Source organism: Sarcophilus harrisii, chromosome 1 (genome assembly GCF_902635505.1).
Source record: "Sarcophilus harrisii chromosome 1, mSarHar1.11, whole genome shotgun sequence".
NCBI classification, from domain to species: domain Eukaryota; kingdom Metazoa; phylum Chordata; class Mammalia; order Dasyuromorphia; family Dasyuridae; genus Sarcophilus; species Sarcophilus harrisii.
Genome location: NC_045426.1, coordinates 496,389,872 through 496,416,402, shown reverse-complemented (window position 1 = coordinate 496,416,402; position 26,531 = coordinate 496,389,872). Strand labels below are relative to the sequence as shown.

The 26,531-nt window shown below is 33.9% G+C and overlaps 1 long non-coding RNA gene across 3 annotated transcripts in view; it reads right to left on the bottom strand.

The window, feature by feature from the left end:
- Positions 1 to 26,531, bottom strand: part of LOC116420610 — a 165,455-nt gene that overhangs the window by 93,855 nt on the left and 45,069 nt on the right. Inside the window, exon 3 of one of the 3 annotated variants that reach the window (XR_004230976.1) lies at positions 20,566 to 20,653. The exons of the other annotated variants lie outside the window; for them this stretch is intronic. This is a non-coding gene — a long non-coding RNA (uncharacterized LOC116420610). The remainder of the gene's footprint in view (positions 1 to 20,565; positions 20,654 to 26,531) is intronic. 3 annotated transcript variants of the gene reach the window in all.

Sequence of the window (26,531 nt, the reverse complement as noted above, 5' to 3'; positions counted from 1 at the left end):
TCAGTCTTCTGGAATTGTACTTTATCAATACATTAACTATGGTTGTGAAGTCTTTCAAAGTCATTTTTCTTTACAATAGCAGTCATTGTATAAAAGTTATTCTATTTTCTCTTCAGTCTACTCTGCATCAAACAATAGATACTTCCTTTTTCCTCTAAATTTGTCCATTTCACCATTTTTTATGACACAATAATATTTAGTTACATTCAAATACCACAAATAGTTTAGCCCTTCCTCAATAAGCAAGCACTTACATAGTTTCTAGTTTTAGGTATTAAGGATAAAAACCTCTCATGAATTTTTGTATACATGAGTACATTTCCTCTTTCTTTTATCATGTTGAGAATATAAGCCTAATGATAGAGTAGTTAAAAAAGCAGAGATTAGATGTAGTTTAATAACTTTTTAACTATAGTTATAGTTGTTGTTCAGAATGATAAAACCAATTCACAGTCCCAATATTTTAGTGAGCCTATTTTGTCATAGCCTCTTCATCACAGATCATTTTAATCTTTTCTAATGTTGACCCATCTAATAAGTATGAATTGGAAACTAAGACTTGTTTGCTTTTTGTGATTTATTTACTTACTACTTTTTTATTAAACCTCATTTTCAAAACATATGCAGAGATAATTTTTAATATTCACCCTTGCAAAACCTTGTGTTCCAAATTATTTTCTCCCTCTCTTACCCCTGCCTTCTCCCCTAGATAGCAATCCAATATATGTTAAACATGTGTAACTCTTCTATACATATTTCCACAATTATCATGCTGCACAAGAAAAAATCAGATCAAAAAGGAAAAAAAAAAGAGAAAGAAAACAAAATACAAGAAAAAACTAGAACAAAAAAGTGAAAATACCATGTTTGGTCCACACTCAGTCCCCACAGTACTCTCTCAGTCAGATGGCTTTCTTCATCATAATACCTTGAAACTGGCCTGAATCACCTTGCTGTTGAAAAGAGCCACGTCCATCAGAATTGATCATCATATAATCTTATTGCTGTGTACAATGATCTCCTGGTGCTGCTCATTTTAGTTAGTGTTAGTTCATGTAAGTCTCTCCAGACTTTTCTGAAATCATTCTGCTGATCGTTTCCCATAGAACAATAATATTCCATAACATTCATATACCACAATTTATTCAGCCATTCTCCATCTGATGGGCATTTACTCAGTTTTTAGTTTCTTGCCACTACAAAGAGGGCTGCCACAACACCTTTGCACATGTGGGTCCCTTTCCCGCCTTTAAGATCTCTTTGGGATATAAGCCCAGTAGTAACTGCTGGATCAAAAGGTATGCAGAGTTTAATAGCCCTTTGGGCATAGTTCCAAATCGGTCCCAGAATGGTTGGATCAGTTCACAACTCCACCAACAATGCATCAGTGTCCCAGTTTTCCCACATTGCCTGCAACTTACATCATCATCATATTCTTCTGTCATTTTAGACAATCTGAAAGGTGTGCAGTGATATCTCAGAGCTGTCTTACTTTGCATTTTCCCAATAAATAATAGTTTAGAGCATATTTTTATATGCCTAGAAATGGCACCTTCATCTGAAAACCATCTGCCTACATCCCTTGATCATCTATCAATTGGAGAATGTCTTGAATTCCCATAAATCTGAGTCAATTCTCTATAGATTTTAGAAATGAGACCCTCACCAGAACCCTTGAATGTAAAAATGTCCTCCCAGTTTATTGCTTCCCTTTCAATCCTATCTGCACCAGTCCTGTTTGCACAAAAACTCCTCAACTCAATACAATCAAAATTATCTACTTTGTGATCAACAGTAATCTCCAGTTCCTCTTCGGTCACAAATTCATTCCTTCTCTACAGATCTGAGAGGTCAAGCATCCCATGCTTTTCCAATTTACTTACAATATCATTCTTTATGTCTAAACTATGAACCCATCTCAACTCCATCTTGGCACATAATAGTAGGTGTGGGTCAGTACCTGGTCCTTGCCACATTAGTTTCCAATTTTCCTAGCAGTCTTCATCACATAGTGAGTGCCTATCACCAAAGCTGGGGTCCCTGGGCTTGTCAATCACCAGACCGCCATGGTCATTGATTATTTTGTCCTGTGAACCCAACCTACTCCACTGATCAATTATTCTTATCTCTTAGCCAGTACCAAATGGTTTCATGATCACTGCTTCACAACATAGCCTTAGGTCTGGCATAGTCAGGTCACTCTAACTTGCATCTTTGTGTTTTTACCAATTTCCTTGAAATTCTTGACTCTCCATTCTTCCAGATGAACTTTGGCATCACTTTTTCTAGATCTGTAAAATAATTTCTTGGGAGTTTGATTGGCATGACACCAAACAAGCAGATCAATTTAGGTGGTAGTATAATTTTTATTACATTTGCTCAGTCTACCCACAAGCACTTGATGCTTTCCCAGTTGATTAGATCTGATCTTACTTGAGTGGAAAGTGTCCATATATTTCCTGACTTTGCCTCATCAGATAGATTCCCAAATATTTTATATTATCGACAGTTATTTCAAATGGAATTTCTCTTTGTTTTTCCTGATTCTGGACTCTGTTGACAACATATAAAAATGCTTATCACCAAAAAAAAAAAAAAATACTGATCACTTATGTGGATTTGGACTATTTCCTGCAACTCCACTAAAGTTGTGAGTTATTTGTAGTAGCTCCCTGGTTGATCCTCCAGGGCTCTCCAGGTATACCATCACATCATCTGCAAAGAGTGCCAACCTTGTTTCCTTATTACCCACTCCAATTTCTCTGATTTTTGCTTCTCCCATTGCCAAAGCCAACAATTCTAATACAACATTGAATAGCAATGGTGATAGTGGGTAGCCCTGCCTTACCTCTGATCTCATTAGGAACGGCTGCAGTTTATTCCCACCATACATGATACCCACCAATAGTTAAACAAATGCCACTGACCATTTTAAGGAAAACTCCATTCATTTCCATGCTCTCCAGAGTCTTCAATAGGAATGGGGTCTGGATTCCATTAAATGCCCTATCTGCATCCAATGAGACAATCATATGAATCTTTTATGTTTGTCTGGGGGGGGGGGTACTGAGAAATTTCTTGTCTAGAGTTACATGGTTGGTTTATTTTAAACACAGGATGTCAAATTAGGTCTTTTTAACTTTTAAGCCATCTCTATCAGTTATACTAGATTGCTGTTTTCATTTATATTGATTGATAGAGAAGGGTAAGTTGACTGTATACTTTCCAGATTTCTAAGCTTTTCATAATGAATTTTAGAAACTGATATAGCAAGATGAAATGATATGACTATTCAAAAGAATTTCCATATTTGATTTTAAATGTAAGTTAACATGCCCAAAGGGCTATAAAAGTGTAGATAGCTTTTGATCAGCAATATCACTACTCAATAAATATCCTAAAGACACAAAAAGAAAAAGGACTTATTTGTACAAAATATTTATAGCAGCTCTTTTTGTAGTGGCTAAGAATCATAAGTCAAGAGAATGCCGATCAATTGGGAAATGACTAAAGAAACTGTGGGTATGTGATAGTGATGATAGCATATTATTTTACTGTGCAAAATGAAAGGCAGGATGATTTCAGAAAAATCTTGAAAGATTTACATAACTGATACAAAGTGAAGTGAGCAGAATCAGATTATATAGTAACAGAAATATTAAACTATTGAACAGTGAAGAATTGTGGATAACTTGGCTGTTCTGAGCAATATAATTATCCAAGAGGATCCCAAAAGACTCATGATGAAACATCTCTAGAGAAAGAGCTGATACTGTTTGAATAAGACTGAAACATGCTATTTTTTATTGTCTTTCTTTCTTCCATTCTTTTTTTCTTATATGAGTCTTCTTATACAAAATGACTTATGGAAATGTTTTACATGATTACACACATAAAAACTATATTGAATGGCTTATTTTTTCAGAAAGGGAGTGCATAAGGGAGGGAGGGAAGTAGGTAGAGATAGAATTTAGAACTCAAAACTTCTAAAGAAATGTTAAAAATTATTTTAACATGTAATTGGGGAAAACTAAAATATTAAATATTTTAAAATTTAAGTTAAAAGTACCTTTTTAAACTTTAAAATCTAATAGCATCATTCCCCAAATTGGAAATTCTTTAAGGAAATTGTACTTATGTATTGCAGACAGATTCTATCCATCCATCCTTCTGTGATAGTTTGGGGATATGAAGTCTGTTTTCTAGCTAGCTCATATCACAGTGAAAGGCTGTTTTCATTATATCTCTTATTCTTAATCTTGGAATATTTGTGAATGCCAAACCTTTGTCCAGGAAAACTCCACTCTCAAACTATAAATATCTTTTATAAATCCAATTTCCTCTAAGATGACTCAGTAGTTAGACACTGCTAGGTGATTCTGTTTTGGGAGCTCTCAGGGATCATACCAGATACTGCAGATTTTATTATGGTTAAAATGAAGCTTGGAAAAATCCTGTGAGAGGTTTGTGCATTAAGAGAGTGAACTTTCATAATTGTATATGTCTCTACCCATCTCTTTTCCTGCTTTCAGGTTACTCACTCATACTCTTAGTATAAGAAAGCTTTTTGGGACAACATCTGGGTTATGTCAGAAAGTTAAAAGAATCATTAAAACACGAATGTTTATAGATACAGGAAAAAAGGAAACCTTGTGCCTTGCCATTTTCCTTGATTGCTTTCTTACTATATGTACCTTCACCTTTGTTGCCTCCCCCAGCAAGGATGCTTAGATATTCTTTCCCTAAATTCTTGGTTTCTATCTTTTAAATGCCACGTTACATTCTACCCTATATTACAATTATTTATATATATGCTTTTCCCCCCTACAGAATTGTAAATTCCCTGAGGACAATGATCTTATCTTATTAATTTCTATGTCTGTTACAGCATCTTACAAATGTATACTATTATTAAATGAAAGAATACCCACAATGATGTTGACAAGCAAATGTTCTAAGAATGGTGATAAATATTTTCCCTTGACATGTAAATAATATATGATCTTCTGGACAAATGAATCAACTTCTTTGGACCTCAATTTCTACATTTGTAAAAGGACCAAAACATGGATAAATTTTTTTTTATTATCTCAAATTTTTTGCAAGGAAAACTACTATATTACCCTCAAAATGGCATATAGAACTATTGAGTACTGTTGTTAGCACTCCTCCCATTCTTCAGAAGAGGAATTGGGGTTAATATCAAATTATTTCCAATTAAAAAAAAAAAAGACAAAACTTAAAAAAAAAATATCTCTAAGGACAATATAATGACCTTCATCTAGTTACAGGATAAAGCCATGTTGAAACAGGACATGTTTTGAATGAAATTCTTTAACATTATACATTTCCTTTGGAATAATGTATAGTACTTGAAGGTCACTTTAAAAACATGATTGAATTGACACTGAGTTTGCAGCCTAATCGCAAACATATTATTCTCCTTTGCAAAAGACTCTATAATAAAGAGGACAGTGAATAAACTGACTGAAGGCCACCTAGGAACTGACCAGAGACGTATTATGTGGTAGGTCAACTCCCTGTTCTCATGAGACTGACTGCAAGTTAGATTTTAATGTCCTACTTGTTTATATCACATCAGAGATAAGCCCTATTGATGAATCAGAGCAAAAGAATGGAATTGAATTAGTATTACTGAGTTTCAGAATGGGATGTGACTAATTTGCAAACCACTAAGTTTATTGGCAGCTGCACTAAGTTTATTGGCAGCTGATAGTTTGTTTCCTTTGGGGACTGAATAGTGGATAGCTATGAGTATGAAGATGAACATTATTCAAATCTCTTTTTCTCCTTTCACTCTGAATGGCATAAACTGAGTAAAGACCTTTCATAAGAATATGGCCTCGACCTATGCTCTTTTTGTGACTTGAGACTTTGCAAGAACAAGTTGTACTATAGCCTAACTCAGCAGGGTTCCTCAAACTATGGCCCATGGGCCAGATGTGCCAGCTAAGGACATTTATCCCCCTTACCTAGTGCTATGAAGTTTCTTTATTTAAAGGCCCACAAAACAAAGTTTTTGTTTTTACTATAATCAGGCCCTCCAACAGTCTAAGGGACAGTGAACTGGCCCCCTATTTAAAAAGTTTGAGGACCCCTGACTCTAAAGCCTCAAGTGTTTGATTATCTTAGATAAACATACATTCGCTCCTGTTCCCCCTTTTTCATTAGCATTTAAATATCTAATATGGCAAAGAGTATGTTATTGACTAGTATTTTTAGTCTCTGAACTGAACTCCCCTAGCCAAATGGGAGAAAAGGTCAGAAAAGGGGCTAAGGGCTTCTGCTTTAGAGTCTAAAGCAGGGGTCCTCAAACTATGGCCCCATAGGCCAGATGTGGCCCGCTGAGGACGTTTATGTGACCAGCCGAGTTATGGCAAAATCAGACCAGAAGTGACATTCCATCTAAACTTGTGTTAGCAACACACACTTCTGGCACTGGGCTGAGGGGTGGAGACAGAGTTTGAGGAGATATGGAGGTGAGGTGAGTTCCCAGGCTGGGGTGTGAGGTGTGGGGAAGGGAGAGAGATGCAGAAGACAGAGAACTGACGGCCCATGGCCTAGTACAGTAAGGGCAGCCACCACCACAGACAGGCACGGGGGATGTATCGTGCATGCTGTGCATGTCATGGCCGCTGCAGAGGGACTTCACTGCAGCAGTGAAGGTTGGAAGTGGAAGCGTGAAGAGCAGGAGAGAGAGTGTGGGAAATGGAGGCATCACAAGGCAGAGGTAGCTTTGAGGAAGTTGGGCATTGCATGTCTCTGTGTGGGCAAAGTTATTGCTGGTATATTGTTTTTGTAGCACTGTGTGTATATATATATATATATTGGAAAAATAAAAATAATAATAATAATAAAATACATATATATATATATATATATATATATATATATATATATATTTATTTTACTAAAAGCAATTTGGAATCCCTAGGAAGTAATGATGTCAAGAAAAAGACAAATAGACTCAGAGTGTAGGATTTTCAAAGAACAGTGGACTTATGATTACTTTTTCATGTAGTACAAGGAAAGATCTGTATGCCTGATATGCCAGACACTATACTCTGTGTTCAAAGAATATAATTTGTGTCAACACTATAAAACTCAACATAAAAATAAATATGATTGTTTGGTTGGAGAAGTGAGAAAAGATAAAATATAAAAACTGAAAAATACATTGACAACTCAGCAAAATACTTTTGTGAAGCAGAAGCAGCTAAATATTTCATCACTGCAAGCAAATTTTCAAGTTGCCAAGTTAATAGCACGCACTGTCATGGAGGGAGAATTTGTTGAAGAATGCTTTCTTTCTGTTGCCAAAGAGATGTTTCCAAAGAAGGCCGATTTATTTAGTTCAGTGAGTCTTTCAGGACCTACAATTACACAGAGGATCGAAGAAATGGGAGACAATCTGCATCAGCATTTGCCAAACTCCATAAAAAAAATTCATATTTTTCTTTGGCACTTGATGAAAGCAATGATGTTTGTGATTCTGAACAACTTCTAATTTTTATTCGTGGGACAAATGATTATTTTGAAGTCATATAAAAGCTTGCTGCACTGCAAAGCATCAAAGGAACCACTACAGGAGAGGATATCTATGAAAAAGTTTGCCAAATTATGAATGGTTTGGAGCTGGACTGGGCTAAACTAGCCAGTGTGACAACTGATGGTGCTCCTAGCATGGTGGGGTCTAAGAAAGGAGTAATTGCTCGCATTGATCAGAGATGGACAAACATAACCATTCTCATTCAATAGTCATACACTGCGCTGTGTAGTAAATCACTGAAGTGGGATTCTGTTATGAAAATTGTGGTATCTTGTGTTAACTTCATTAGAGCTAATGCACTAAATCACAGACAATTTCAGGAATTTCTGTCTGAGCTAAATGTTGAGTATGAAGATGTTCTATATCACACAGAAGTCCATTGACTGAGTTGAGGGAGAGTTTTGAAACGTTTCTATGACTAACTTTGACAGATTACAGCTTTTCTGCTTTCAAAAAACAAAGAAGTACCAGAGCTCAGTGATGCAGAATGGAAATGGCACCTTGCCTTTCTGACAGATGTAATAGAGCTACTCAACAATTTCAATATGCAACTTCAAGGAAAGGGGAAGTTCATCTCTGATATGCAATCATATGTCAAAGCATTTGAAGTAAAATTAGGCCTCCTCATCAAACAAGTGAAGGATGAAAACTTCTGCCATCTCCCCACAACTCAAAATCTGTTAGCGGAAAAATTGCTGATTGCATTCCCAAACAAAACATGTGTGGATTCACTGGAAAAACTGCAAAAGGAGTTCCAATTTAGATTTAAAGAGTTCATCTCCATGAACAGGACATACAGCTTTTCTGTAACCCATTTTCTATTGTCATTGAAAATGTGGATACAATTTACCAAATGGAACTGGCTGAACTGCAGAATTGTGACTCTCTGAAAAACGCATTCAAGTCAAGCAGCCTTCATAATTTCTATGCATCTCTCCCCTCTGAGACATTTCCTCATCTCAGGAACCATGCACTCAAAATGGTAACCATCTTTGGCAGCACTTATGTCTGTGAACAGACTTTTTCTAGAATGAAAAATTTGAAATTTCCAACCAGATCAAGACTAACGGATGCACACTTGCATCACTTGTTATGACTAGCAGTGACAAATATGGAACCAGACATTGACCATCTCATTAGTCAAAAGCAGGCCCATAGTTTCCATCAAAATACTGGTTAGTTTGTTGATTTAACTTCATTTTAAATATTGTATTTGTTCCTGTTTTGTTTCTTCACTTCAAAATAAGATATATGTAGTGTGCTTAGGAATTTGTTCACAGTTTTTGTTTTTACTATAGTCCGGCCCTCCAACAGTTTGAGGGACAGTGAACTAGTCCCCTATTTAAAAAGTTTGAGGATCCCTGGTCTAAAGAATCTTGTATTTTGCAATTTATGCTTTGCACTCCTTTACTGAGGACACCTTGTCTTTGGGAGTTAACTCTTTCTTGTGAGACAAATCCTTTTTTGCTTTTCTACCTTGAGAGTCTCTGATTTTAATTTGGGTAGGGGTCATAGCTGTACTAAACCCTCCCCCCCCAAATTCTCCTAAGATAGAATATTTTTTAGCTGATTATTTGCATTCAATTATCTTGAAACATGGACAAAAGGCTGCTTTTCTAATTCATTTATAATAATTTAAAATCTTATTTGAAGTGACTGGCAAACTCTGAAGGTTTTTTTTGCATTTTAATTCACAATTAAGCTTATATTTGAATGCTTATTTATCCTCATTTTAAAGTTTTCTTCAAATTTCAATATTTTGATAAAATTCCAAAGACTCCTTCTGATAATACAATAATAAATAATAGAAGCCAGAGGGTAAAAAGGCATGTTTTGATATGAAATAGAAAAAAAGAAAAATGTATTTGTTAAATTAAAATGCTGTTTTTACTAGTTTATTTTCATTAGTAATGCAATTATATTTAGACCACTTTCAGAGAAACTTTCTTTTCCTCACTCAAACCCTCATTACATATAATTCTTTCATTTACTTCTAGAAAATAGTTATTGTTGTTTTTGCTGAATATCCTAATCACAGTTATTTTCCCCCCTTTTCTTTTCATAAACACAGTCTTAGAGCTGTACAGGAGGGTTTTCTCTTTGAATGTTAGAGGAAAAAAGAGAAATTAGAAAGGGGAATGTAAGCATAATGCAAAACTATTAATTATATATAATTTACATAGAGGGAAAAACTCTTTTTTTTTTTTTTTGCTTTCTGAACATGTTGGATTAAGGCTCTTGAATGTAAAGATTGTCTCTCCTGGGGTGTCAAGGCAAATTGGCTAAAGAACTGAGAGGACCATGGGAAAAGATGGGTAAATCTAAAATTTTGGGTTGAAACAAGCATTGGGGTAGATGAGATTTTTGTCAGGAAGGTACTGGGTTGTCTTGATTTGTGATTTCCCCTATATTATTCTGCATTGGTATAGGAATGTGAAAGGAATAAGGAATATTCTTTTGTTGATTTGTCTGTAATTTAAAGTCCTGTGAGTTGCTTGAGAGCCTAAAGGTGACTTGGATGGGATCACAGAATCAGACCTTGTTGACTTCAAGACCAACTGTCTATTTTTTTTACTATTCTACATTTGTATGCTAATTGATGATTAATGACTAAAACCATAGGCAATTAGATGAAAACTTCAATTAATAAAGTGGCTGCTGAGCTCTAGTATCAAAAACCTGTTGGCTTGACCAATAGGCTAAGAAGTAATTGGCAGAAAACCAGCAGTAGGGATAGCTTGGAAGAGTGCCAAATGATAAAGTATCTCAAAATCAACAAGTAGAAGTGATGAGGGAGCTGTCCTAATTGCCAACAGCAATTACTTCATTTTCACCTTTTTGTCATGGGAGATAAATTTATGATTCCTTTGTGCACATTGGATTTCATGCTAGAGGAGAAGTTAAAGGATTCGAGTTTCTCCCCAAAATATTCTAGTCCTTTAATTTATTAGGTGGTAGGAAATGATCCATAGGAAAACCAAAAACCAAAAACCAAAACCAAAACACAACCTCCCTTCCCCCCAGCCCAAGACAGAAAATAAAAAGAAAAAATCTCTAAGGAATCAAAGGAAATCGAAACCAGAAATACAATGTGGACTCAAGTGTCTGAAGCACTGAGCAGTGTTCTGGGAGGAAAAGTAAAAGAAATAACATGAAACTATATAGTAGATATGACATTCTTCCCAAAAGGAATGGAACTGGAGGTTCTGAATAAGTATCTTTTAAAGCTAGGCAAAAGTATAAGGGGATTCAGACGTTTAATTAAGATGGAAGAGGAGTTATGACCAGACTTGGCTCCCTTTCAATTCCATAAGTCAGTTACAAATGAACAAAATGAAGTCTTAGGTGAATTTTATTAGTCCTGATGGACTTTATCGTGAACTTATAAAGTGAATTTTTTCAATCCAGGTGAAGGACCTTATATTTATCCATATTTTATTTTATCTTATAAGATTCAACATTTTAACCCATGAAGCTCTTTTAGTATACTGAATCTGACATCCTCCATTTTATCTCTTCCTTTTTCCTTTTTGTCATCTGAAATTATTGATAGAGACAAGAACTGAACTTGTAACTTCATTAACATAGAGAAGTTCCAGATGAGAAAACTCTTAGGCAAAGCAGGTTGGATCTTTAGGGTAAATTAAAACTTATTGAAAGATTAATAGACTTACCTAGGGTCACAGAGCTAGGATGTGGCAATCAGGACTTAAAGCTAAGTCTTCCTAGGTCTTAGGTCAACTTGCTTTTGTTATGCCACATTTTCTCCCTTTCTCATTCAAAAAAATGTTAACAGCACAGGGCCACTTGTCCCTGAGGTACTCCATGATGGACCTTTTTCCAAGTTTACATTGAACTATTAATAACCACTATTTGAGTCTGCCATTTGACCAATTTCAAATCTACCCTTCTTTTTTATTCTTTTTTTATTGAAGCTTTTTGTTTTCAAAATATATACATGATTAATTTTTCAACACTGACCCTTGCAAAACCCTTGCAAAACCTTGTCTTCTAAATTTGCTCTCCTTCCTTTCAATCCCTCCCCTTGATGGCAAGTAATACAATATATGTTAAACATGGTAAAATATACGTTAAATCCATATATGTATACATATTTATACAATTATCTTGCTGCACAAGAAAATCACATCAAAAAGAAAAAAATGAGAATGAAAACAAAATGCAAACAACAACAGAAAAAGTTAAAATGTTATGTTGTGATCCACACTCAATTGTAACAGTCTTCTCTCTGGGTGTAGATGGCTCTCTTCAACACAAGATCATTGGAACTGGCATCAATCATCTCATTGTTGGAAAGAGTCACTTTTATCAAAATTGACCGGGCTATAATAGTTCTGTGGCCATGTACAATGATCTCCTGATTCTCCTCATTTCACTCAGCATCAGTTCATGTAAATCTCTTCAGGGCTTTCCAAAATCACCCTGCTGATCATTTCTTAAAGAACAATAATATTCCATAACATTAATTGTTATCCAACATCCAAAATTTTATATTCATGGGTTCTGATAAAGGCTTGATTTCTAAAATATATAAAGAATTGACTCAAATTTGTAAGAATTCAAGCCATTCTCCAAGTGATAAATAGTTAAAGGATATGAACAGATAATTTTCAGATGAAGAAATTAAAACAATTTGTAGTCATATGAAAAGCTGCTTTAAATAATTATTGATCAGAGAAATGCAAATTAAGACAACTCTGAGATACCACTACATACCTCTCAGATTGGCTAAGATGACAGGAAAAGATAATGACAAATGTTGGAGGGGATGTGGGAAAACTGATACACTGATACATTGTTGGTGGAGTTGTGAATGGATCCAACCAAAAAATGTCAAATGCTGGATGAGATTGGGAAAACTGGGAAATTAATTCATTGTGAACTTATCCAACCATTCTGGAAAGCAATTTGGACCAGACTGGCAATGAGAGTGGAGACATAATCTTAATGCTGCATTTTGGATATGCTTTTATCACACTTATAATTAGACTAAGTATAGAGTATACTTCTCAAAGTATAAAAACTACATACTGGGAAAAATGAGAAACCATTTCTAACAATGCAATTCACAAGGAAATAAATAAATTATTCAAAATACCCTATGCCCTGGATCAGAGATCTAGAGGTAAAGGAAACCTCAGAGATTCTCTAGGCTAATTGCTTCATAGGTAATAAGTATGAGAGCTGAGATTAAACCATAGGTTTTCTTATGGGTGACATGTATATTCCATTATGCCATATGCCCACCATTATCTTTTTTTATTTAATATTAATCTGCAATAAAATAACACGCTGACTGTTTTGCACTTAGGATTAAACTAGTGAAAAATTATCCAGAATTGAACAACAACAATTTTGGATAGACAGCTTATTTTTGTTAACTCAAAAGACTTTAAGGTATGAAAAGGCAGCAGATGGAAGAATTGTGCTGAACAAAATTAATAGAATAAAAAAATATTGTAAGATAATCTATTTAGAATATAAACTTATAACACTCACATAAATGATAATTGTGTCATGCTACTTATGGTAGTTACTTCACTTATGACAAGAGTGTCATGTTATTCTAGGTAATTAGATATACTCTTGATTTCAGTTGTGTAGCTCCCTCATATAGGCCCAGTCCAATCCCTTCTAGACTTCTGACCTTGCCCAAGTCTAGTCATTATTTCCTGCAAATTCTCTCATGAGTCTTTCTCTAATGGGCTCAAATCTTTGTATGGTTCTTTTATTATCTTAAGGGTACAATTGCATGACTTAGGCTATCTACTGACTATATGTCATTTCAGCCACCTCTTTAGTTATAAAGGTTCATTATGACTAATTCACAGAATCACACACACACAAAAAAAATCAGTATTTCAACAGACATTCAAAGTCTAATCTGTATTCTCTTTACTTCATTCTTGACAGGTATTCATCTGGTCTTTATTTATTTCCAGTGAACTCCAATAGTAAAGAATTCATATTCTAGTGCCACCCATTCTACATAGGATATACTGATTATTAGATAGTTCTTTGCCTTTTTCAGGGCTGTATATTGAGTCCAAATATACTTATCAAAAACTTCCTCCCACCACTAGTACTATTCTGCTTGTACTAGAATACCAATCTTTTATATGGTAGACTTTTTAGTACCTCAAGAAGGCTGTCATGTTCTTCCTGTCACCTCTTTTTTAGGCTAAAAATTCTTCGGTGGTTACTGTGTGCCATTATCTCCAATGCCATTACTATATATATTGTCTTCCTCTGTACTTATTTTAGTTTGTCATGCTCATTCCTAAAATATGGTTTTTATTTCCATCTTTTCCAGTGTTACAAAAGAAAACACAGACAAATAAGGGGAAAATAAAGTTTAAATAAGCATGCTTCAATCAAGTCAATCACTTGATTTTTTTCCCCTGAAGGTGGATAACTTTTTCATCATGAGCTCTTGAGAATTATCTTGGGTGATTATGTTGATTAAAGTAGCTAATATTTTTCGTAATTAGTCATCTTTATACTATTTGTGTTACGGGGTACAGTATACTCTTAGTTCTGCTCACTACATGCAGCATTAATTTATATGAGACTTCCTAAGTATTTCAGAAACCCTCCTGCTCAGCATTTCTAATAGCATAATAGTAGTCCATCATAATCGTATAACACAACTTGTTTGGTTATACTCCAATTGATCCCCTTGATTTATAATTCTGTGGTATCACTAAAAGCTGCTATAATTTTTTTCTTGCTCACAAATAGGTTCTTTTCCCCTTTCTTTGATCTCTTTGGTATAGAGATCTACTAGTGGTATCATGTGGTCAAAGGGTATGCAAAATTTTATAACCCTTTGGGCATAATTTCAAATTCTTCCCTAGAATGGTTGGACAAGTTCACAACTTCACAACAGCATATTAGTCACCCAATTTTTCTGTCTTCTACAGAATTTGCCATTTTCCTTTTTTTTTTTTTTTTATCATGTTAGCTAATCTAATAGGCATGTGGTGGTATGTCAGTTTTTTAATTTTAATTTGCAGTTTTCTAATCAGTAGTGATTTAGAGCATTTTTTTTCTTATGACTATTGAAAGCTTTCGTTTCTTTTTCCCCCCTGAAAACTGTCTATTCATTTACTTTGATCAATTATCAGTTGGGGAATGGCTCTTTTTAAAAATCTATTTTTCTCATTTCCCCCATGTAAAAATGTAGCCTTAACCAAAGAAATTTATGTAAAATCTTGCCCATTTTTTTTGTTTGTTTTTTCCTTCTAATTTTGGCTGCATTAGTTTTGTTTGTGGAAAAGCTTATAAATTTCATGTAGCCAAAATTATCTGTTTTACTTCTTGTGATCTTCTCTATCTCTTGTTTGGTCATAAGTTTTTCCCTTATCCATAGATCTAACAGGTAAACTGTCCCATGCTTTCCTAATTTGCTTATGTTATCATCCTTTATATTTAAATCATTTATTCACTTTGAGCTTATCTTGATAGAGATGTTGCTCTATAAGTATTATTTTCTGCCTAAATGCTTTTCAATCTTCCCAGCAATTTTTGTCAAATGATGAACTCTTACTCCAAAAGCTTGAATCTTTGCATTCATCATACATTTGATTTCTATTTCCACTAACAATGCATTAATGTCTCATATTTTCCCACATTGCTTCCAGCATTTGTCATTTTCTTCTTATGGACCATTAGCCAATCTAGGTATGGGATAATGAACTAATACACATGAGGTAATAACTCAGAATTTTTCTGATTTGCATTTCTTTAATAGTGAGTAAAGTAATATTTTCATATGGCTATAAATTGCTTCATTAATTTATTGGAAAACTTGATATCTTTTGGTCATTTATCAATATGGAAATAGCTCTCTTTTTAAAAAAAATAAATTTGACTTAGTTCTCTGCATAAGAAATGAGGCCTTCCATCAAAGAAACTTGCTGCAAAAATTCTTTTTACAATTACTTTTGTTAACTCCATCCCCAATTTGTTCTATTCTTTCTCTCCTTTTACCCTATGTTGCCTCAAAAGTATTTTGCTTCTGACCATCCCCTCCACCAATTTATCCTTCCTTCTATCACTCTCCTTTTTTATCCTCTTCCCCCTTATTTTTCTTCATGGTAAGACAGATTTCTATAACCACATTGAATGTGTATGTATGTTATTTCCTCTCTGAGCCAATTCTGATGAGAGTGAGGTTCACTTGTTCCCCCTTTCCCTCTCCTACATTGTAAATGATTTTTCTTGCTTTTTTTTTTATCACAGATAATTTATGCCATTATACCTCTCCTTTTCCATTTCTCCCAGTACATTCTTCTCTCACTCCTTAATTTTTAGGTATTGTCTCTTCATATTCAATTCACATCTATGTTTTCTGTCTATATATACTTCTTTTTTTTTTTAAATAATTATAACTTTTTATTGACAGAACCCATGCCTGGGTAATTTTTTACAACATTATCCCTTGCACTCACTTCTGTTCCAACTTTTTCCCTTCTTCCCTCCACTGCCTCCCCCAAATGGCAAGCAGTCCCATGTATAAAGTTGTTTTGAGTTAGATGTATCATTCACCCATGTAGAAATGTAAACAGATTAACCTTATTAAATCCCTTATGATTTTTCTTTCCTAATTACCCCTTATATTTTTCCTGAATTCTATGTTTAAAAGTTAAATTTTCCATTTAGCTCTGTTCTTTTCATTACAAATGTTTGAAAGTCCTCTATTTCATTGAATTTCATTGAATTCATTCCCCTTTAAAGATCATACTTGGTTTTTCTGGGTACATGATTTTTGGTTGCAATTCTATTTGTATTGTAATCTTGTACTTCCTAGAATATCATATTCCACATTCTCTGATCTTTTAATGTAGAAACTAAATTTTGTTTTATCCTGATTGTGGATCTACTATGCTTGAATCGCTTCTTTCTGGATGCTTGCAATATTTTCTCCTTCACCTGTGAGTTCTAAAATTTGGCTATAATATTCTTGGGCATTTTCATCTTGGGATCACTTTCAGAAGATGATCGGTAGTTTACCCTCTGGTTCTAGAATATCAGGACAATTTTCTCTAAGATCTTTTTTAAATCATAATTTTCAGATAGGCTTATAATTTTTAAATTATCTCTCCTGGATCTATTTTCCAGGCCAGTTGTTTTTCCAATGAGATATTTTACATTGTTTTCTATTTTTTCATTCTTTGATTTTGTTTTCTTTTTTGATTTCTCTTTAAGTTATTAGCTTCCAGTTGTTCAATTCTAATTTTATAAGAATTATTTCTTTTTCATTGAGCTTCTGTATCTCCTTTTGTATTTGTCTAATTTTTCTTTTAAAAATATTCTCATTAGCTTTTTTTGCACTTCCTTTTGCATTACTCTCATTTCCAAGTGGAGGGTACAATGTCTTAAACTTTATGGGTTTTGTGCATCTGTTTTCAGAGATCTTTTTGTAAGTTTTCAGTTCTTCAAAGATGGTAAGATTCGAGGAGAAGTGTGTTTACTACCCTCATGGTCTTTGAGTGACTACAAGTACTCTTTTCTACCCTGGAATTGGGAAAAGGGTCCCCTATCTACTTAGGTTCTAAGTTCTAGTGTGTTATTACTCCTTTCCATCCTGGAACTGTGAGCCAGGATTGTATCTTAGATCTGCGTATGGGCAAAGAATACAATCCATCTGTAATCTTCTGACCAGCTGTTTGACACTCCCACTATCTTTGGGTATGCCACAGCCTTTACTATACCACAGCATCTGAGAAAAAAGAATATTCCTTTCTTTGTCCATTCAGTTTTCTCAAGAGGTCTATCATATATAACTTTTCTAAAGTTCTTTACATCTCCTTAACATTTTTTCTGGTTTATTTTATGGTTAGATTTACCTGATTCTGAGAAGGGGAGGTTGAGGTCTCTTACTAGTAGAGTTTTGTTGTCTATTCCTTCCTGTACCTTACTTCTCCTCTAAGAATTTGGATGCTGTACAACTTGATAAATATATGGTTAGTATTGATATTACTTCATTTTCTCAGTGCCTTTGAGCAAAATTTAACTAGCAAGATGTAATTTTCATCCTTATCTTTTAAAATTAGATCTATTTTTACTTTTGTATTATCTGAGACCAGGAATGCTACCCCTAATTTTTCTTTGTAAACAACATATTTTAAGAGTTAGCTTTTAAAAATATTTATTTATTTTAATCGCATTACTTTATAAATCATTTTGGGAGAGAAAAATCAGAGCAAAAGGGAAAAACCATGGGAGAAGAAAAAAAAAAAACAGATAAAAAAATGAACATAGCTTGTGTTGATTTACATTCAATCTCCATAGTTCTTTTTTTGGATGCAGATGGCATTTTCTATCCAAAGTCTATTGGGATAGCTTTGGATCACTGAACCACTGAGAAGAACCAAGTATTTCATAGTTGATCATCACACATTCTTACTTTTATTCAGTACAATTCATTGTTTTGCTTGTGTCACTCAGCAACAGTTCATGTACATTTTTCCAGGCCTATCTAAAATCAGTTTGTTCATTATTTTTTTAATAGAACAATAATATTCCAATTTCTTCATATACCAAAGCTTATTTAGCCATTCCCAAATTGATGTGTATCTAATCATTTCCAATTCTTGGTTATCGTAAAAATAGCTGCTACAAACATTTTTTTTTTTTTTTTGCACATGTAGGTCTTTCTCCTCCTTTTTAATTTCCTTGTGATACAGACCCAATAGTAGCCCAGCTGTATCAAAGCATGCGCACAATTTTATAGCTCTCTGGGGGCTTGCTCTCCATATTGCTCTCCAGAATGGTTGGATCATTTCACAACTCCACCAATACTCTAATAGAGTCCCAGTTTTCCCACATCCCCGCCAACATTTATTATTATCTTTTCCTATCATCTTAGACAACATAACAGGCATGAAGTGATACCTCAGAGTTGTTTTAATTTGCATTTCTATAATCAATCATGATTTAGAGCATTTTTCATATGACTATAAATGGCTTTACTTTTGTCATCTGAAGATTAATCATATTCTTTGACCATTTATCAATTGAGGAATTACTTTTATTTTCATACATTTGACACAGTTCTTTATATATTTTAGAAATGAGACCTTTATCAGAAACACTAAGTATAAAGATTTTTCCCAGCTTTGTACTTCCCTTTTAATATTTTTAAGTAAAATTTTTTTATTGCAGTTTTTATTTTCAAAATATATGCTTAGATAATTTTCAGCATTCATCCTTGCAAAAACTTGTGTTCCAAATGGTTTTCCCCTTATTTCCCCCCAACTCACTCTTATACCTTCCTCCTATTTTGGTGGTTGTCCTTTGTTCTTGAAGAAGAACAAATTGACATCTCAATGTTATAATCAAGTTATAGTATATTCAGTTGTGTCTGATTAGACTAATACAAGTTACCACAGTTTGAACCCAACTAATCCATTGTGAACATTTGAGGTGGATTCTCTAAATCTGTGCATTTCCCATTTCACTTCACTTGTTTCTTCTAACCTGGAAGTCCTAACCAAAAAGGCCATCCTCCTGAAAGTGCTCATAGCCAGTTTTCTCCTTGTCCATTCATCAGATAGCCTGGTTACTTCTCATCCAGAGCCATGTCTCTGCTGTACATCTGGTCAGGGCATTCCTTATCAGGAGAGGTTCCCTTAGTTTTCCCAGACTCAGATCCTCCAATTCCCCAAGTTGTCTGGAAGATGAAAGTTCCTGAGATTAGGGCTGAGGTTAACTGTCCTAATATTGATAAAGTTCTTGGGATTTACATGTATAATTTTCCCATATAGAAATGTAAGTCATTTAATCTTATTAAATCCCTTATTATTTTACTTTCTTGTTTATCTTTTTATGCTTCTCTTGAGTCTTGTATTAAAAATAAAAATTTCTCTTTTAGTCTGGTCTTTTCATAAGGAATGATAGAAAACTTTTTATTTCATTAAATATCCTTTTTCCCTAAAAAAAAAAAAATTCCTTTTGCTTGGCAGATTATTCTTGGTTGTAATCCCATATCTTTTGAATTCCAGAATATCATTTTCCAAGTCCTCCAATATTTTAATGTCAATTCTGCCTTTTAAGGAGTGGTTTACATTAATGAACTTTTGTACCTAGTTTCCCATTTAGCTAATGCTGCTTCTGTAACCACCACCTATGCTGGTATTTCATCTACATGGGCTCTGGGCTGGCATTCATACTCATGTCACAGATTTCTCTTTCTTACTCCGAAATTGTCTTGGCATGGAGAAATGTCTGACTCTGATGTATTGGTTCTGCCCCTCCAGAATTTAATTTGAAGCATTGATATAAAGTTTTTTTGTTTGTTTGTTTTGTTTTTGAGAAGTTGGGAGTGCTTACTTTCTCTACTCTACTATCTTGGTTTTTCTCTGACTCTATTGGCCTCCTAGTTATGATGACTGTCACTGATTAAACTACTCTTGAAAATGGTAACTTTCAGATTTTATGTCTTTCCCACTGTTCATAGTTGAATTGTCAGATTTAATGTGCATGAGTGGTATGCAGAGTTTTATTCCTTTTCACATGATTCGATTTAGCTTTAATCTATAGGTTTATCTCTATCAACCTAGATCAATCTGTGAGAGAATTTAAAGAACCTTTAGTCATCATTGTGGAGGACTGACAGCAAATCAACCATGGGTATTGACTTTTATCCCAGTTTTAATAAATTGATTCTTACCATGCTATACAGTTCTTATATTTCCTCTTGCCCAGGAACAGAGTTCTTCCGGGGATGGTACCCTAATTTCTCTCCCTAATCTTTTTAAGCAATCTAGAACCCAAACCTCAGTTATTATAACTCTATAATCTACCACTATACTTCCTTGTTGCTGATTCCCTGCCTACTTAAACTTCTATTTACTGTTGGTCACCTAATCTTCAATCAGTAATTTTCTTCCCCTTTCCCCCATGGGGTCTGTATCCTAACAAATAACATCCTGTTTCTGATTAAAACCTAGTTATTATATTATACTTACCACTGAGAGAATCTTGATGATTTAAGTCCTATCTCATAGTGTTTTCAAACTGTCAATTTAAAAAAACATATTCACTCATTTTCTGCACCTGCAGAGAGATTGGATAATAGGCTAGTATAAAAACAATCCATTTGTACTGACAGACTTTCATGGTTTCACATTTCCTTTATCTGCCCAATATTTAAGTACATTAGGTACTTTATATTTACCTTGCATTTGGTTTCCATATATTCCTACCTATTCTCACAATAATCTTTGTCTTTTACTAGGATATTTATATATTTCATATTTATGGAACATTTATTACTTGGACTATGCCTGTTAATTTAAAAAAAAACTGTAGTTAAAAAATCAACTTGCCTTCATCTCTCACAAGCTTAAATGAACTGAGCATTAGCCTTTGTTTCTTTAATTAAAATTCCTATCTTAAGAATAATATTCTATTGGTAATTGTGAAACCTTTTATCTAAAGAGTAGGCAGTATAAGTAGGAACAAGGCAAGTGCTATTGGACTTTCTATATAAATAAGCTTCAGGTATAGTTTGGGGAACACACTAGGTTATTATTTCACAAAGCCCATAAGTATTTACTTCAATGTGGTTTTTTATGCATATCAAAACCTTGAGAGGTTTTGATGATCATAGACTTAAAGTTACCTTTTTTTTATAAACACAGGAAAATCACTTCTTATTTGATAAAACCTAAGCCACTGAATTGAAAGATTCTACTTAGGAGGATAGAGGTCAAGAGTTCTTTACTTCTCTCCAATACTATGACAATTATAATGAACATCAGTATAAAATAATATTATCTCCATTGCCCTTTTAATCCATCTCTTTTAGAGTTTTCCTGATAGGTTTAAATGGTTACATGCATAAATCTGTGGTCCCCATATTCTCAGGAATCAGAAAAGTAAACTTCATATTTTAAAACATGTATAATTTCTGTACCCCCTGGATTTCCTTTTCCCATGCTTCTTCCTTACTTTTTACCTACTCAAGAAATAGCATTTAATCCTTATGTTCTAGAAGACCACTTATTTTGTTCTCCCAACTATTTTCCTTAACTCTGGGAAGGTCTAAATTGGTCTTTAAATGGGTTCATTATCACTATTCTATATTTATATTCTGAAAGTGATTACTCCCTAAATTTGTTTTTAGATATCTTGCTGAAAATGACATAAATTTTACAAGGTGTCCTAACTTTCATGTTCAGATACTATATGAAAATTTCTCATTACTAAGGAAATAGGATAATGAATTAATTTCATTCAAATACACTTTGACTTTATGGATATGACATTTTCTTAAAGTTTGGGTTAGTTCATTCAGAATTTTCACCACAACGCGGGCAGCTAGGTGGCTCAGTGGATAGAGCACCATCCCTGAAGTCAGGAAGATCTGAGTTCAAATCTGGTCTCAAACACTTAACACTTCCCAGCTCTGTGACCCTGGGCAAGTCACTTAACCCCAATTGCCTCAGGAAAAAAAAAATCCACCACAGTTCCTTCATACCATCTTAACCTGTATATTTCTTATCTTTCAGTAGATGCTTCATAGCAGTTTCAACTTAACATATTAATAATCTTCCTCTTGTTCTTTTAATTTCTTGGGAGTAGAAATGTCTAGAGTAGTGTTCTTCTGAAGTATATTGCTATTTCTGTGGTTTTTGAAAATACCAAAGGTGTCTTTTTTTTTCTTTTAACAAATTCTAGAGATGAAGCATTATATATTTTGTTGTTTGTGTTATTCATGTTAGCTATATTTATTTAACTTTATAGCATACATGTTTTGTAATGTTTAAAAACTAAATAACATGCTTGTGTATTTTTTTGTGGGAATGAGCCATATATATTTCTCCTTTATTGAACATCTGTCTTTTTCATTGATGGCTAGATTCATATTTGTAGGGTACACTAGTTTGGGTTGCTTTTTGATCTTTTTTTTCCTCACTGAATATACCAAAGATAACCGAAGAAAAATCACACATTCAAAACCAGAATGGGGAATATGGAAGTTAATAACTCCAGGACACATCAAGAATCAATCAAACAAACTAAAAAGAATGAAAAAAATGTAAGAAAATGTAAGCTATCTTAATGGAAAAACAGCCAACCAGGAAAAGAGATCAAGGAGAGACAATTTAAAAATTATTGCTATACCTGAAGTCCATGATCAAAAAAGGAACCTAAACAGCATTTTTCAAGAGATTGTCAAGGAGAACTGCCTGATATACTAGAACCAGAGGGAGTAATAGTTATTGAAAGAATCTATTGATCACTTCTGAAAAGAGATTTCATAAAGAAAACCATAAGGAACTTTGTTGCAAAACTTCAGAAATATAATTTTGTAATGTTCTTCTCTCAAATGCAATGTTCTCTGGGACAGGTTTCTTGGAGGGCTTCTGGAGGCAGCTTTCCTTTCAAGTTCTGGCCCATAATATAATTTTAAGGAAAAAATACTGCAAGCTGCCAGACAAAAGCAATTCAAATATCAAGGAGTAACAGGTTTACTTGGGATCTATCTTTACAATAAAGAATCAGAGGGCCTGGAATACCATATTCCAGAAGGCAAAGGACCTGGGGTAACAATCAAGAATTAATTACCCAGTGCGGCTGAGCATTATCTCTCAGGGAAGGAGAAAAATCTTTAATGAAGTAATAAACTTTCAATCATTTCTATTGAAAAAAGAACCAGAACTAAAAAGAAGATTTGATTTTTCAAAAACAAAACTCAAGAGAAGCATTCCAAAGGGGAAATGTTAGCTATAATTCTTGACAATTGCATCTAGTATTGGGGCAGTTAGAGGGGCATCACATGGATGGGGGTTTGGTTGTGAATGGACACTGATGTGATGATATCAAAGAAAAAGAAATTAAGGGGTGGAAAAAGACTTGAAAAGAAGAGAGGGAGTTATAATGAGACAAGTTAGATCACAAGGGGCACAAAATGCCTATTACAATAGAGGGAAAGAAGGGAGGAGGATGAGCATTGTCTGAAGCTTGATCTCACCACAGTTTTGACTCAAAGAGGGAATAACAATCATTCAGTTGGGTATAGAAATTTATCATACCTTATAAAGAAGTAGGAGGAAAAAGGGGAAAGAGAAGGGAGGGGCAGTGACAGAAGGCAGAACAGGTAGAAGATGGGGTGGTTAAAAACAAAACATTAGTAAAGAGGGATGGGGTGGAAAATCAAAACAAAACATATATAGGGGAGAAAATACAGACCTGGTAATCATAACTGTGAATGTATTGGGATGAACTCTCCAATAAAATGGAAGTGAATAGCAGAGTGGATTGAAAAACAAAATACTATAGTATGTTGTTTACAACAAAACACATTTGAAACAGAGACATACATTCAGAGTAAGGATAAATGGCTGCATCAGAATTTATTATGCTTCAGCTGAAGAAAATAAAGAAGGTATAGCAATTCTGATTTCAGATAAAGCAAAAGTAATAATAGATATAATTAAAAGAGTTAAGGAATGAAACTATATCTTGTTAAAGAGCACCATAAACCATGAAGTAGTAACAAAACTAAATGTATATGTCCTAAGTATTAGGGCATCCAAATTCTTAGAGAAGATATGCGAGTTACGGGAACAAATAGATAGCAAAACTATATTAAAGAGGGACCACAATCTTCCCCTCTCAGAATTAGACAAATCTAACCACAACATAAACAAACAAGAAACTAGGGAGGTTAATAGAACCCTAGAAAAATTAGATATGATAGCTCTCTGGAGATTATTTGAATAGGGACAGAAAGTCATACACTTGTTTTTTCTCAGCATTACATGTATCTACACAAAAATTGACCATGTATTGAGACATAAACCTCTCACAATCAAATGTAGAATGGAAGAAATAGTAAGTTCTTCCTTTTCAGAGTATAATGCAATAAAAATTATATTCAATAAAGGGCTAGGGAAAGACAGACTAAAAACCAATTAAATAATCTAATCTTAAATAATAAGTGATTCAAACAATAAATCACAGAAACAATGAATAACTTCATCCAAGATATGAAATTAATGTGACAACATGCCAAAATCTGTGGGATGCAGCCAAAGCAATTCTTAGAAGAAATTTTATATCTCTAAAGAGTTACATGAATAAAATAGAAAAGAAGAGATCAATGCATTCAGCATGCAACTAAAAAAGCTAAAAAAAAGAACAAACTAAAATAGCCAATTATATGCCAAATTAGAAATTCTGAAACTCAAAGGAGAGACTAATAGAAACTAAGAAAACTATTGAACTAAATAATAAAAATAAATTGATTTTTATGAAAAAACCCCAACAAAATAGATAAAACTTCGATTTGGTTGAGAGAAATCAAATCGCCAGCAGTAAAATTTAAAAGGGTGAACTTACCACCAATAAAAAAGAAATTGAAGCAATAATTAGGAGCTGTTTTGCTCAACCATTTGCCAGTAAGTCTGGCAAGCTAATCAAAATGGATGAATGTTTACAAAAATATAAACTGCCCAGATTAACAGAAGAGGAAGTAAATTACATAGTCCTATTTTAGAAAAAGAGTTTGAACAAGCCATCAAGGAACTCCTGCGATATTCTTTTCTAAAAATATGATCGTTCTCTGGAAGCAGGTTTCTTGGGGAGCCTTAGTTTCAGTTCAAAGTAATAATCACCTCAAAGGCAGCCAGCTGTTAAAAGTACAGTCCTTTATTGTTTCCTTCAAAATAGCCTGTTTAGCTTTTTTAGAGGTCTATCTCTCTGCTTGGTTCCAAGAGCTCTTGCAGTTTGTCTTTTGCCTCTGCCACTGCCAGCTTCAGCCTCTCCTCTTCTGAATTCTTCGTTCTGCCCAACTGCAGTCTCTGGCTTTTCAGTCTCCTCACCTGACTCCAGGAACTCCTTATATATGATCTCTTAAAGCTGTGAACTCAAAGGTTGACTCCTATTTCAAGAGAGTGGGATTGTGGGTTTCTGACTTGTGAATCTCTAGGACTTGTGAACTCTAATGTGTGAACTAATGTGTGAACTCTCAAAGGTGTAAACTTAAATACATAAGCATTGTTTCTATCAATTCCAGTCAGTTAACACTTTGTAAGGATTCTAACAAACTCCTTCATAAAAAAATTTTCCAGTGCCAGAGGGATTTACAAATTATTTCTCCCAAATATTTAAAGAACAATTAATTCCAGTATTATACAAACTATTTAGAAAAATAGGTAAAGGAGTCCTCCCAAATTCCTTCTATAACACAAATATGGTAGTGATACCTAAACCTGGGAAGAGTCAAAAAAGAGAAAGAAAATTAGAGATCAACCTCCCTAATGAACATTGATGTAAAAAATTCAAATAGAACATTAGCAAAGAGACTATAGCAATTTATCAGCAAGATAATACGCTATGACCAAGTGGGATTTATATCAGGAATGCATGGCTGGTTTAATTTCAAGAAAACTATTATCATAATTGACCATATCAATACTAAAACCAATAGAAATCATTTGATAATCTCAATAAATGCAAAAACAACTTTAGACAAAATATAGTACTTATTAAAAACACTAGAGGGCATGAGGATAAATGGAGTTTTTCTTAAAATAATAAGTACCTTACACCAACACCAAACATTATTTGTAATGAAAAGAAGCTAGAAGCATTTCCAATAGGATCAACAGTGTAACAAGGATGCTCATTATCACCCCTATTATTCAATATTATAGTAGAAATGTTGGCTTTAGAAATAAGAAAAGAAAAGAAATTAATAATCAATGACTACAGTAATTGATGACCTCGCAAACTCTGGGATAGGAACTCACTCTTTCACAAAAACTGAGGGGAAAACTGGAAAATAATATGTCAGAAACTCAGCCTAAATCTACATCTCACACCCCATACCAAGATAAGGTCAAAATAGGTACATGATTTGGGATAAAAGGTGAAAACCTTTAAGCAATTTAAGAGAGCAAGGGGTAACTTACCTATCAGATCT